General features: G+C 41.1%; 2 pseudogenes; both read right to left on the bottom strand.

The window, feature by feature from the left end:
* Window positions 1-3,189: 3,189 nt before the first annotated feature.
* Window positions 3,190-4,081, bottom strand: LOC114634962 (annotated as a pseudogene).
* Window positions 4,082-4,288: 207 nt separating this feature from the next.
* On the bottom strand, window positions 4,289-6,665 carry LOC114634959 (annotated as a pseudogene).
* Between the last annotated feature and the right edge of the window lie 5,451 nt (window positions 6,666-12,116).

Below are 12,116 nucleotides of genomic sequence, written 5' to 3'. Positions count from 1 at the left end.
ACAGCAAGCCCTCTTTTTTTTCCTGAAACAGGAGTGGGTTCCTGGGGGTTTTCCAGGCAGGTTAGACGGAGGACTTAGGGACAAACTGCCACAGTGCTGGCTGGCATCAGAGCCCTGTCTAAGTCTACTATTCTCGTCCTGTAGCCCCAGCAGAGCTCTGGTAGGTTAAAAAAAAAAGAGAGAGAAGAAGTGGGGGTTGGTAAAAACAATGCTACCAGAGTGCAAAAAGGTGGAGTGGGGCATCGAGTCCCTTGAGCAACCATGTAAGTAAGCATCACTGGTTTTTACTAGGACCATCACAACCACTCCTAAATGGGCATCATCATCTCTGGTCATGTGGCTGGCTGGCTGTGGGTGGAACACATGCATGTTCCTTGAAGCATGAGTCTAAGAGGGGAGAAATCTTGGCCTGGCACATTTCCAAGGTTTGACTGGGGTTGTTGATCTGTTCAGTCTTCCCAGCTTAAAGGTACAGACTCTCTAGGGCAGCTACATCAATTTAAGGTGGGGCCTAACAGCTTGTGACCAATTCACATGCTTGTTTGCCTTGACTAAATATCCTGTTGTACAGGAGAAAAGTTTCAGTCTTCTCTGCCATAAACATCTGGACACAAGAAGATGGCTTAGAAGTTCTTGTGGAAACTTGATAATTATTTTCAAGTGTTCAAGAAAGGAAGGAATAGATGCTATAATGGATGCTGTTGCTAAGGAAGAAATCTGAAAGCATTCTTATTTTACCTTCTAGCTGGCTGTTCATCAGCTGTTATGGATGTAATTCTGATTTTGGAGAACACTCACTGCTACTTCTAGGTTCTTGTCTCCAAGCAGTGATTTGGACTGAGACCCCTGGATAATACAGGAGACAGTTTTTTCAAGTAGAAAAACCAAACGAAGTTGGAAATGTGCCAGTTAGAACTAGGTCCAAGTTCCAAGAGATTGAGTTGGAGACAGTCCTTTAATGAATCTTTTACATATGTATTTTGTACACAAGCTCTTTTATTGCATATAGCTAGCAGTCAGAAAGACTGTCATTCTTGTCTTAATCTTAAAAACTAGATTTGTTTGTGTGTTTTGTCTGCATGTGTGCAAATATACCATGTATGTGCCTGGTGCTCAAGTGGGTGCTAGGAACTGAACTTCAATCATCTGCAAGAACAGTGTTCTTAACCACTGAATCATCTTTCCAGCTCTCACATGTTAATCTTGATGCTTCTGAAACCTTTCCCTACACTGTATCCTTTTACTTCAAATAAGTCACTATAACTGATGCTGTCTCTTCCTAAACTCCTATTTCCCTGGTTAGACCCACAGAGGAAATTTAAGAAATATTATGAGCATATTGGGAAGTGTATTAACACTCTTAACTGACACAGGATGATCATGGATTTATAGTAGTCTTTGTTTTGAGTTTTTCTTATTAAAATGCTGTGGAACAAATATATTGGACAGGAAATATCTTCTATTTTCTAAATCTGGGGAAGTAATATGATGTATACTTTCCTATGATGCTGGCCAGTAGCATCCAGCAACAGCACAATCTATTTGTTGCCTGTTCAGGGACACAATAACATACTACATACTACTGAATGCCTAATGCCCAATCAGAGACTAATGGAGGTGATTAGGGCACAGTCAAGTTAATATTTGTATTATATTTGAAATTCATTAGGTTAAGTGCATTTTCAACTTTCTGTTTTCATTTTTGTATTAGCATTATTGCAACAAGATTCCACCAAAATTGACATGTATCTCTTTTATTAGAGAACAGAATTCAACGTGCATTGTAAGAAATACTTGTGTTTTGATAATATCATAAGGCAAAAATAGGTCCAAAGGGAATTGGCTATATAGTCAGAGGCAGGCTAGATTTTATGAAAAATTAATATTCATCAATGCCTAGGGTGAAGTAGCACAAAAACAGACAGTCTGTTTGCACATGTATTTTAAGATTTGTAAAGCATTATATTCTGAAAAGAATCCAAAATTCCCCTGTTCTCACTAATGTATCTAACTGGTAGGTGTCTTTAGTTTGTTTGTTTGTTTGTTTGTTTGTTTGTTTTTCCATCCCATTATTTCAGCCTCCTAAGAACTACTTTGATTACCCAGGATAAACTAGCCTTCATATCAGTTTATCCACTGGAGGAGGACATCTCATATGTGTAAAATGTTAAAGCAAGAAGGGTTTTAGTGTTGAACCATGTTGTCAGTTATGGTTTGTGAACAGATGCACAACTCATTACACAGTATTTCACAAAAGTGTGATCCTTATGTTTTCTGGCAAGAAGTCACATATACTAGCAAATGTATCTTTTGGAAAAATGAGCAAAGAAAAAATAAGTGAAAATTGAAATTACCATAAGGGGAAAACCACCATTATTTGTAAGTACACAATAACAATAACTCAATAGGAAAGAAAAAAATTAAGCCAATAATGAAGTTTATCTAACTTATGATTACTGCGGGTGTTTGCAAGGATTGACTCAGTAAATGAAGATAACATTTGATAAATGACAAACCATTTTAAAATGGTTAAAATAGTTAAGAAAGTCTAATGTACAACAAATCTTAAGGAAAACATGTATCAGAAAATAAAAAATTCCCACTACCATTTTATATGTAAAATTACTGTGATGATTAATCTACATTTATCAACTTGACTGAATTGTGAGAAGTCTAGAACATTAGTAGATCGAACATTTGGGTATGTCTGTGTTATCGTCTGAAAAGAATGACTGGGTTGAGACAGCTCTGATCTAATTAGTGGTTTGGGGAGGGAATCCCTGGGGCTATTATTATGAACTGGACTGTTCCTATTAAAGACCTTTGACTCTTTCAAGACCTTTGTGACCTCTATAATGTGAACCTCTCTGCTCCATAATGCCATGATGAACCCAAATAAATCAATTCCTCCCTTTGTTTCTCAGATAGTCACTGAAACAAGAAAATTATCCAACACAGAGAATATAAAGATGAGATGGGGAGAGGGAGAGAGGGACCACTGCCTAAGGACAGTAAAAACATTTCCAACAATTAACAAAAATTTATTTTTCAATGACCAATCAATATTGGAAATATTGGAAATATTTTTGTTTTATTTTGCTGCTTTTTTTTTTTTTTTTTTGCAGCTTTTGGGAACTTTATTTTCCTTCCACTTTTTTTTTCCCTTTGCTCGGGTGTCTGCAGAGCAGCTCAGCTCCACTCAGTGGTGGCTCCAACCCACTCGGTGCACTGTGCTGTGGGAGCTCCTGACCAGTCCTCAGTGGCTGGCTATGCACTCCAGTCTTCCGTGGGGAACTGCTGGATGGGCACAGAGGGTACCTGCACACCCTCAGACCAGTCGGCCACCTCAGGATGAGCAGCAGTGAACTCAGGAGCTGGTGCAGTCCATTCACCCTGGAATTCCTCCTTGGTCACAGCCTTCTCAGCAGCGGCCTGTTCCTCCTTCTCAACCTCCCCTGGGTCTCTGTAAAAGTAAAGATCAGGTATAACTTCTCATGGGTGCTCACAGGAGATAGTACCTCACATGCGGAGTACTTCCCAGGCCAGCATCCATCACATCACATCAGACGCACTGAGTGAGCTCCCTTGTTGCAGGGGATGGCAATGTCCACATAGCGCAGAGGAGAATCTGTGTTACACAGAGCAATGGTGGGCAGGTTGACATAAGAGGCTTCTGTGAGAGGTTGGTGGTCAGCTCTGGGATCAGTCACCACTAGAAGGCGGGGCTCCCTGAAGGCTGCTTGGATCTGGTTAGTAGGTTCCAGGTGTGTGTGAAGTGGCCAGCAATTGGAGTGGCTCCTGTGGCAGCAGCAAACTTCAGCACAACCCGCTGGCTAATGTTCCTGGAGGAGATGATGCTGATGTCTGCAGGGTTCTCAATGGCAACAATAGCTCGAGCTGCGAGCAACAGCTTCTCCCAGGTCCTTTTCAGATATATGATGTAGATACCGTCACTTTTCCTTTTGTAGATGTATTGCTCCATCTGAAAGTCAAGGTTGGTGCCACCTAAGTGGGTTCCTGCAGCAAGGAATTTGAGGACATCCTCCTGCTTCATCTGTAGGACGTCAAGGGCTCTGGACATTGTGTAAGTTTCCCATTTAAGTTACGATGGGAACCAAGAACAACGCCACATGGACCTGTCCCCGGGTAGCTGGGAAAGCTTTACTTTGCTTTTTAAGACTGGCCTAGACCTCATTACATAGCTAAGGCTCATAACAATTGAACTCCTGAACTCATTGCACACTGAATTCATTGCAATACTCAGCTACCCAAGTGACAGGAATTACAGCTATGTGGACCATGCCTGGCCACCCAAAACTTTAAAAAGAAAGAAAAATAAGCCTTACACATTAGAATGTAGAAATCCATTTTGATTTACACACAGGCCAAATATGGTTGTATGTGAAATGAGAACATGATTTTGTTAAAAATGTCACTACTGGGTTGGAGAAATGTTTCAGTAGATAAAAGCACTGACTGCTCTTCTAGAAAGCCTGGGTTTGATTTTTACATTGCAGCTCACCATTAACTCCAGTTTCAGAAGATGTGATGCCCTTTTCTGGCCTCCAAGAGTATGGCATACACATGGTATAGATATACATGTATTTAAAACAACTATACATAAAAAATAAGAATAAATAAATCTTCCTTCAAAAGTCACTTTTGAAACTGAAGCCCCTTTCCTTAAACAAATTTTAGACAGTTATCATTTTAACAATTTTTTCAAGAATGTCCATTAGCAGGGCATGGTGACACACACTTTTATTCTCAGCTATTGGGAGGCAGAGGTAGATGGATCTCTGTGAGTTCATGTCCAGCTTAGTCTATATAATGAATTCTAGGACAACCAGGGCTACTAAAGAGCTCTTATCTCAAAAAAAAAAAACCCTAAAGAGTGTCCATTAGAAATAAAATGTCCAGGGACTGAAGATATGGCTCAGAATTTAAGAGACGATACTGCTCTTACAGAGGATCTGAATTCAGTTCCTAGAAGCCACATGAAGTTGCTCACGACAGCTTATAACAACAGTTCTAGGGAACCAGATGCCTTCTTCTGGCCTCAAGGGGAACCTGCATTCATGTGTGCAAGCTCATACATAGACAAATACAGATATACATGTAATTAAAAACAACAACAAAAACCCCTATATTTATAAAAGCAATAGTCCATAAACCTACTATTTAATATTGAATGACTAATAATCATAACACAATTTTTATAACATTTCTCTTAGGTGGCATGGTTTCTGGAACATTTTATTTAAGTTACTTTACATCAACGTTTTCTTTTATAACATATTTAAAGGACTTGACTAAATGAGGATTTATAGATCCTATAATAGATTTGCTATAAGCCTCAACTTTGGTTATTTATTTATTTATTTATTTACATTTTAAAATTTGAATAGCGAGTGCATTCTTAGATATGCACAAACTGAAGACTGTGGCCCATTTTTTCAAGTTTCTTACCAGATCATGCTTTATCATATTTGTGAATTCAAGCAAGATGATTCGAGGCATTTCTACAAACTTTACAGTGGCATTGCCTCTGCTACGCATTACTTACTGTGTTTACTAGGAATGTGATCCGATAAGGTCTTTGACGAATCTATTCTTAGGAATTCTCCTCAGTGTCTCTTTTCATGTTTTTTAAGGGAACTATGTGTACTAAAGACTTTTTTTTTTTTTTTGAGACAGGGTTTCTCTGTGTAGCCCTGGCTGTCCTGGAACTCACTCTGTAGACCAGGCTGGCCTCGAACTCAGAAATCCCCCTGCCTCTGCCTCCCAAGAAGACTTTCTTACACTGCTTACATACATAGGGTTTCTCACCAGTGTGAATTTGTTCATGTCTCTGACAATGACTCAAAGAAGAGAAGGCTTTTCACACTGTTTACATATGTAAGGTTTCTCTCCACTGTGAATCCTTTCATGTCATTGAAGGGAGCCCTGAGCACTGAAGGCTTACCCACACAGCTTGCAGAGATAAAGTTTCACTCCACTGTGAACTTTCTCATGGCAATGAAGTGAACTGTCAACACTAAAACCTTACCACACTGATTACATTTATAGAGCTTCTTCTGGTGTGCGTTCGTTCATGTATTTGAATGGAACAGGAGGAAATAAAACTTTTTCCACACTGTTCACAGACATAAGGCTTCTCACCACTATGAATCCTTTCATGACAGTGGAAGGAACTGTGATTGCTGAAGGCTTTATCACAAACTTTACATACATAGGGCTTCTCTCCAGTGTGACATGTCTTTGAAAGGAATTATAGTAAATGAAGGCTTTCCCACACTGCTTAGAAACATAGGGTTTTCACCAGTGAGAGTTCTTTCATGGTCATGCAAGTTACTTAAATAACTGAAGGTTTTATCACATTTCATACATCAGTAAAGTTTTTCTCCAGTATGAGTTCATTTATGCCTTCGAATGCTACTCAAACCAGACACGGCTTTCCCACACCGCTTATGTATGTATTCTTTCCAGTGTTAGTCTTGGTATGACACTGAAGGACACTGGTTCATGAAGGCTGTACCACATTGCTCATAGACATATGTTTTCTCTCCATGGCCAATGTCCAAATGTATTTGAATGTAGCTCTGCTTCTGGAAGGCTTTCTCACATTGCTTACATTCATGTGTTCTCTTCACAAACACCCTCATGCTTTGGGATGCATTTGGGATAAATGAAAGCTTTTTCACATTCCTTAGCTTTAAAGAGACCTCTACCACATGGCTCACATTTATGAGGTTTGTGTCCAGTATGTACACGAATAGGAACAGTTAGGGAGGAGTCACCAATGAGGATATCGCCACACACCTGTCTCTCAAATACTGTAACTTTAGGGAGAGTTTTCTTGTTCACAGAAGTACCTACAATCTGCCTGAAGATTTCTCCACATTCACTCTCTTTATGTTCACCCAGACTATATATTGTTTGACTTCTGTAGGAGAGAGAAAGCAAATTAGTAAAATTAGCGATGGGGAAATGGCTTTGGTGGTTGAAAGTGCTTGCACTGCAATCATAAAGACCTTAGTTCGACCCAGGCTGTGGTGGCTCACACCTTTAATCTCACCACTCAGGAGGCAGAGGCAGGTGGACCTCTGAGTTTGAGGTCAGCCTGGTCTACAGAGTGAGTTCCAGGACAGCCAGGCTCCACAGAGAAACCCTATCTGGAAAACTCAATAACAAGAAGGAGGAGGAGAAAGAGGAGGAAGAAGAGGAGGAGGAGGAGGAGGAGGAAGAGGAGGAGGAAGAGGAGGAGGAAGAGGAAGAGGAGGAAGAAGAGGAAGAGGAGGAGGAAGAGGAGGAGGAGGAGGAGGTGCTAAGTTCAACCAGGTAAAAACCAAGCACAGCATCGCTATGTGTGCTTGTGGTCCTAGCAGAATCTGTGAAGACAGATTCTGAGAGCTTACCAGCCAACTAACCTAGGCAAACTGGTGAGCTAGCTTGGTTAGTGGAAGACCCTGTCTTGAGGAAATAAGGCAGAGAATGATAGAGGAGGACATCTGATGTCCTGCTTTGGCCTCTGCATGAGCATGCACAGCTACATATTAATGTGCACATAATTCACACACAAATAAAAGTTTTGTTTATAACTCATAAGCAAGCAGGATTGCTGGTTTTATGCACTTTGGGAAATCTTAAAGAAAAATGCAGGGAGCTTAGAAGAAAATCAGTATCAATACACTAGAACTTGTATAGAGTTTCTTAGTGCTCATATCATGCAAGCTATCTATTTTCTAAACACTGAGTATCTTGTTTTTAAAGATTTTATTTTCATTTTTAAAAATTGTGTGTGTGTGCGTGTGCGTGTGTGTGTGCATGTGTGTGTACACATATGAGTATCGTGCCTGTAGAGGCCGGAAAGTGGCATTGGGTGTGAAGTAGTAGAAGTGGGTGCTCTTGACTGTGGAGCTATCTCTCCAGCCCTTACTACATTTGAGATGAGGTACTTATATGATAAAAACTCATCACATCCCCTACCGCAGTAACCACAAGGGACAACAGACATGTTACCACATCTGATTCACTATGTCAGAGTTAAATGCACTTGATAATTCATTGTACAAAATACTTTGGCCACCACTATTTTAGATTTTGAAATATTTACATATATACAATGTATCTTTAAAATTTTTAAAAAATGATTTATTTTTCTTTTATGTGTATAAGATATTGCTTGTATGTATGTTTTTCTTGCCTGTTACTGGAAAAGGGCATTTGATTCCCTGGAACTGGAGTTGCAAAGGGTTGTTGCCCTGTCCAGCAGGACATTAAACAGAGTTAAAAAAAAAAAAAGGCTATCTTCCTTTAGCTATGTGGTTGTATTTTGTGCAGCTTTGTCCAGTGAGTCTAGCTGGCTACTGAACTAGAACTTGTCCCTCTGACCTCTGGGTAACAGCAGAAACAATCCCTATTGGGCTGAGCAGGACACAATAAATAACAGATTGTACCCACAGATTGGGGGGTCAATGGAATTTTACTTTAAATAAAACTTGCTCCTGGCTTTCAGAGTGGGACTTCCTTCTTTATATTCTTGGTGAGCAATATTCCTGTTTCTACCAGCTGGAAACAGGATCAGGAGTCTGTTTGATAGACTGTGTCCTGTGGAGACAATCACTCATCTCAGAGAACGAACTATGTCAGGCCTGGTCAGCTGAGAACTTACTGTGACACTTATGATGCTTGCCTGAGGCAACTGGCCTTATGGATAAAGCTTTCACATGCCTTACTATTCAATCTACTCCTTTTCATGTAAGAACAGAGGCAAAATAGGCCAACAAGGCAATCAAATCAATCCATATATGACAAAGGTGTAGTCTACAAAGCAATTAAGATAGAAGAAGCAAACCTTTATCTAAAAATCCCAGGTCACCAGGACAAGGAGATGTCCCAGGAAGATAGACATATTCCTACTTTGGCAGCTGAACCGACTGGTGCTCAGAAAAGAACTTACAAGAATTTAACTCTGGAAGCTCACCATGCCAACTGACCAACTCTGCAGGTGGAAATGTTCCCTCCTTGACACCTCAAGAGTCATCAGCAGGGATGCTCTTGCCAAGAATCAGTTTGAGTTCTCACCTAGAAAAAGCATCAAATTGATAAACTCTTTATTGCTCAAAAAGAAATTCCCCCAAAGCCTGACCTTCAAAGATTTTATCTATGTATAGAAAGTATATCATGAATCCAGCAACTCCATATACAAGCAATTTGGCCACAGTGACACACTTCCTCCAAACAAGGCCACACCTCCTAACAGTACCACTCCCTACGAGCCAAGGATATTCAAACCTTTACACCAAGTATGGTTCCTAGCAACAACATCAGTTGGCTCATAACCAGCTTCAACTATAGCTTTAGGAGATCTAATACCCCTCTATTCTCAGTTGACAACTACATACATGCACATGCAATGTGTATGTGCACATTCCCATACACACATGCACACATACATACACATAAGTAAAAAATAAAATAAACCTTATTTAAAAACTGAAATAATTGTGAATAATTACACAAGAAGGATGTGACAAAGCCCCTTCTAAGAAATAGAAATAGAGGTAACAATTACTAATTTAGACTATGAGTCCCAAATTGCCATGACACCAAAACCAAAGCAGAATCATTCCCATTAATGTATAAACAGAATTATATACCATAGCCAAGGAAGAATTATGTAAGTTCATAAGACAAAGAAATACATTAAAAAGTGTAAAAAACGCACAATAAATTATGTATATCAATGGAAGGACAAATAATTTCAATAACTATTAAGATTTTCTACTAAACTTGGACTACCACATCATGAAAATCTACCTTTTTTAAAAATTCTATTGCATATAAAAAGTTGTGAAAGAACTTTATGTACCCAAGCACAAAATCCAGTACATTATCAACATGATAAAAATATTGCAAACAAGCTAAGTCCCAGAAGCAGAGATGGAGGTTAGATCTGCTAAAGTCAAGCTTTATCTACCATCATATGTGAAAGAGATCTTGTCAAAGAACCTGCTTAAAAAGCTTTTCAGCATAATACAAAAGCTATTGTAGGAACTGGAAAGATGGCTCAGAGTAAAGAGCAGTAAATGATCTTTTAGAGGAGTTAGGTTCAATTCCAAACATCCACATGGTGGTGGCTCACAACCGTCCAATTCCCGGAGATCAATTCCAGCCCTCCTCTAGCCTTCTTGGGTTCCTGCATGCATAAACTCACATACACATACTTAACAGATAAAAATAAAGTAAAAATATATTTTTTCAAAAGCTACGTTAGAAGCAATAGAGGAAGCTCAGTGGTCTTGTGACCTGAATTCAATCCCTGGAACCCACACATAGGAGGGAGGACTCTATAATGCAGTCAATCCTCTGATCTCCACATTCAAGCCATGGTATGCAAGCTCTCCCCGCAACAAGCATATTATACACGCATGCAATAGTATTTGTTTTGAGACTGGTCTTACTATGTAGCCCTGGCTGGCCTGGAACTTGATATGCAGTCCAGGCAAGTCTACAACTCAGAGCAACCTGCTTCTGCTTCTTGAGTGCAGGTTTGACACCACACCTAGCTACAAACGTACCAAGACACTGCGCGGGCACAGTTTCACAGAGGAGAGAACGCAGACCTAGAGGAGGAAGCTGGGCTGGGAATGGATGCCAGGCTCTGGTCATCCCAAAAGCAGAGGTATAGGGAGCCTCCCACAGCCCTGCCCACCTCCCTCACAAACCCGCTCTCACTATGTCTACACCTGCGGCCTCACTCTCTCTGAGGCTCAGCCAACCCACACATCAATGGACAAGAGAGCACTACGGAGACCTCGGCACCAGGAAGAAAGATTCGGGTGAAGAACTTCTGCCACACTAGTGCTCTTCACCTGTGGCTACAAGGATGTTAACATTCACTCAGCTTCAGTGTCTGACCCACCCAGACTAATGCAGTCAACGGGATAGCGGCCACTACGGGCCAAAAAGAAAGATGGTGGCAGAAAATTTTCTGCTCCGCCCAGCAGTGCTCCTGATTGGACACATTAATTGCATGCCTCTGCATCCCTGATTGGCTAGTACTCAGAAACCATTCTGGGAAAAAAATATAATTTATTATGATTATTATTTTAGCTATTCATTTTACATCTCGATCACTGTCCCCCTCCCACAATCATTCCCCCTTCATCCTCCCTCTCCTTCTCCTCCCCTCCCCAACCCTCCACCTACCCTGGCATATCAAATCTCTGTGAGGCTAAGCACATCCTCTCCCACTGAGGCCAGACAAGGCAGCCTAGCTAGAAGATCATATTCCACATACAGGCAACAGCTTTTAGGATAGACCCCATTCCAGTTGTTCAGGACCCACATGATGACCAACCTACACATCTACTACGTATGTACAGGCAGGTCTAGGTCCAGCCTGTGTATGCTATTTGGTTGGTGGTTTAGTCTCTGAGAGCCCCAAGGATTTAAGTTAGTTGACTCTATTGGTCTCCCTGTGGTGGTCCTATCCTTACTGTGATTAGAGGCTGAATCCCTTCCTCCTGTTCTTCCAGAAGAGTCCCCAAGCTCCATCCACTATTTAACTACGGGTGTCTGCATCTATCTGAGTCAGTTGCTGGGTGGAGCCTCTCAGAGGACAGAGGACTATCATGCTAGACTCCTGTCTGCAAGCATAACAGAGTATTATTAATAGTGTTAAGGATTGGTGCTTGCCCATGGGATGGGTCTCAAGTTGGGCCAGTTATTGGTTGGCCATTCCTTCAGTCTCTGCTCCATCCCCTGTGCCTGCATTTCTTGCAGACAGGATAAACTTTGGGTTGAAAGTCTTATAGGTGGGTTTGTGTCCCTATCACTCCATTGGGGTCCTGCCTGGCTACAGGAGATGGCCTCTTCAGGTTCCATATCCCCAGTGCCGAGTCACAGCTAAGGGCACTCCCATTGATCCTTGGGCACCTCCCTTATCCCAGGTCTCTCTCTGTCTCTTCCTGGAGATGCCTCCTACCTTCCCACCCCTGTCAGTTGCAGATTACCACTCATTCTCATGGCCATCTTGCCATCCTTCCTATCCCTCCTCACATCTGATCCCAACCCTCCTATGCCCCTCCCCATCCCCTCTCCTAGATCTC

The sequence above is a fragment of the Grammomys surdaster genome, unplaced genomic scaffold (assembly GCF_004785775.1).
Source record: "Grammomys surdaster isolate TR1022 unplaced genomic scaffold, NIH_TR_1.0 1149, whole genome shotgun sequence".
NCBI lineage: Eukaryota > Metazoa > Chordata > Mammalia > Rodentia > Muridae > Grammomys > Grammomys surdaster.
The sequence above is the reverse complement of the archived record's forward strand: the minus strand, read 5'-3'. Positions and strand labels throughout refer to the sequence as shown.